This window comes from Lygodium microphyllum, chromosome 6 (assembly GCF_053477565.2).
Source record: "Lygodium microphyllum isolate KBCC chromosome 6, Lygodium_microphyllum_v1.1.10, whole genome shotgun sequence".
NCBI lineage: Eukaryota > Viridiplantae > Streptophyta > Polypodiopsida > Schizaeales > Lygodiaceae > Lygodium > Lygodium microphyllum.
In genome coordinates this window covers 5,937,773-5,940,526 of record NC_141140.1, presented here as the reverse complement: position 1 = coordinate 5,940,526, position 2,754 = coordinate 5,937,773, and the positions used below count along the sequence as shown (strand labels likewise).

The 2,754-nt window shown below is 37.2% G+C and overlaps 1 pseudogene; it reads right to left on the bottom strand.

Moving 5' to 3' along the window:
• Window positions 1–1,170: 1,170 nt before the first annotated feature.
• Window positions 1,171–2,387, bottom strand: LOC148034269 (calmodulin-binding receptor-like cytoplasmic kinase 2 pseudogene; annotated as a pseudogene).
• Between the last annotated feature and the right edge of the window lie 367 nt (window positions 2,388–2,754).

Sequence of the window (2,754 nt, the reverse complement as noted above, 5' to 3'; positions counted from 1 at the left end):
CAATGATATACAATACCTTTCTTTAATAATTTTGTCAAAGGCAATGCAAGCAATGAAAAATTTCTCACAAATTTTCTGTAAAAGCTAGCAAGACCTAAGAAAGAATGTAATTCATGCACATTTTTAGGTATTGGTCGATTCAAAATTTCTTCTATCTTTTTAGGATCAACTTTAATACCATAAGATGAAACAATAAGTCCTAAATATTCAATGTGGGTTTGGAAAAATTCACTCTTTTCAAGATTATTATATAATTAATTCTCTTTCAATAAATTGAAAACCAATGATAAATGTTCATAATGCTCGTTCTCATTCTTACTGAAAACCAATATGTCATCAAAGAAAACAATTAAACAATGTTGATGCTTCAAAAATATGTGATTCATCATACTATTGAATGTGGATGGTGCATCAGTTAAATCAAAAGCCATAACAAGAAATTCATAATGTCCAAATTGAGTCTTAAATGCAATTTTGAAAATGTCATATATGTCCAATCGTACTTGATGGTATCCAAATTTAAGATCTATCTTGCTAAATATTGTGGCCCCTTATAGTTTATCCATGAGATCGTCTACCCTAGGGATTGGATATCTATTCTTGAAAGTGATCTTATTTAGGGCACGATAATCAATGCACATCATATAGGTGTTTATTTTCTTCTTCACTAATAGGACAAGTGCACCAAAAGGCCTAATGAGTCCTCGGGTTAATAATTCTTCAACTTGGGTTTGAATTTATTTCTGTTCAATTTGATTATGTCGATAAGGCGCTTTACATGGTGGTTGAGAACCTAGAATTAAGTTTATTTTATGATCTTCATGATGTGTAAGTGGTAAGCCAGGTGGTAAGTCAATAGCAAAACAATCTTTAAATTGTGAAAGAAATTGTGCGTGCCTAGGATGCATCTGGTTTTTGTTGAGATTCAAGCTCGTAGTCTTTGGTCAGTTAGTTCTACCTTAGTTGAATAAGTTTAAGTCCCACTGACTTAACCATGGTTAGATCTAGGTCATTTTGATCTTTAGTGTGTATTGTACACAGTTGACTTTTGAGATTGTGTTGATGGAATGGAATGAACTAAAGGGAGCATGTGTGCTACCCTGGTGCCTGTGCCTTTGTCTCCATCTCTTTCTCTTTGAACTCTAGTAGGGTATCAAAGCTTTAAAGAAGCTACAGAAGAGGCTTTTGTGAAGATGATGATGATGAATAAGAAGAGTGCACCATCAAACTGGCACATGGACTCTTCTCGAGTTTTGGGTCCAACGTCTACAGAGCCTTGCCATCGTGGAACATGTCAAATGCCCATTTTGCAGTTATTCTCTCACTTCACTCGTGTTTCTGCTCAATGGGATGCCTGCTTGTAAGCATTTCAACAAGCAGTATCCCAAAGGAGTAGACATCACTCTTTTGTGTGAGCTGGTAAGCTTTGAGATACTCCGGATCTAGGTAACCGACAGTCCCCTTCACTTGTGTAGAGACATGGGTGGAATCAAGACCCCAAGGCCCAAGACAAGAGAATTTAAAATCGGCAACTTTAGCTCAATAGTTGCTAGTTAACAGGATGTTAGTGGACTTGATGTCACGGTGGATGATAGATCTGTCAGCATATAGATGCAGGTTTCCATTGGGAGCATATTCAACCATGAGAATCCTTTCAGATCCTTCTACAGCATACCCTATCAACTTGAAACTTTGCCGATAGCTGCATGTCATATGCAATCTTCTTTGCCCTTTTCATTGCAACAATCCTCCCATAGTTTAACCTCCCTTTCTACATTGTCCCAAACCCTCCTTGCCCAATTTGGAGCGATGGTGAGAAGTTATCAGTAGCTTTCATAAGGTCAGCCACTGTGAATGTAATAGCATTATCTGCTAGAGCATGGCCAGTTGCTAAACTTAATGGCTTATTTTTTTTACCATCATCCCATGAATTAACTGAAACATCCTGAAATGCAAAGGTTGTGCTATTATTGGTTACTGGTGCTTCATGATGAGGTACCTAATCTCCATTTTGATCAGATTAAGGTCAGCTTCCCATCCATATGATTTTTTTTCTATGAAAGCAGAATGGTAATCCATTTTATGTCATTTGTAAAAAGCTACCACATTATGAGATGAGCAATATTGTATGCATGTCATGCCTTTGGAGGGTGATGTAGCTCTTTCAATGTGCAATGGTCAAAGATGAGACAACTGCTTTAAGCATCTAGAGTCATTTGGATTTGCTGTAAGCTTGGAAATTGAGTAATAATTTTATGTAGAAAATCAGACACTGAGATTGTTTTTGAAAGGCCAACTTTCATCTCAAGAACAGGTTCAAACATACCAGCTCTAAGCTCAATTGGATCGACTGTAAGAGGAGACAAGGCACAACTGAAGCCACCCATGTTGTTTAGGCTACCTACTGTCGCTAGGCTTATTTAGCTACATTTACAACTTCTGTTTTTAATGGCAAGGCTATAGAATGGTTGCCTTAGTGATCAATAAGAGGCTATTGATTTGCATCTATGGATTAGTTTTGTTGATGGTGATCTTACGTCTTGTGCAGGTGTTCAGCAGAGGATATGTATAGAGACTACTTCATCCTGCTTATCTGATTTCCTATCAGCATTAAAGAGATATTCTAGATGTAACTGGAGGCCTTTGGCATTCTTGAATTTAAAGGCAGGCTGAAGTATAATTGTAGGTTTACAGCTCTAGGTGGCACCTGCACTCTAAATTTGAGTCTGGTGTTTGTTGCTTGTAAAAACTATC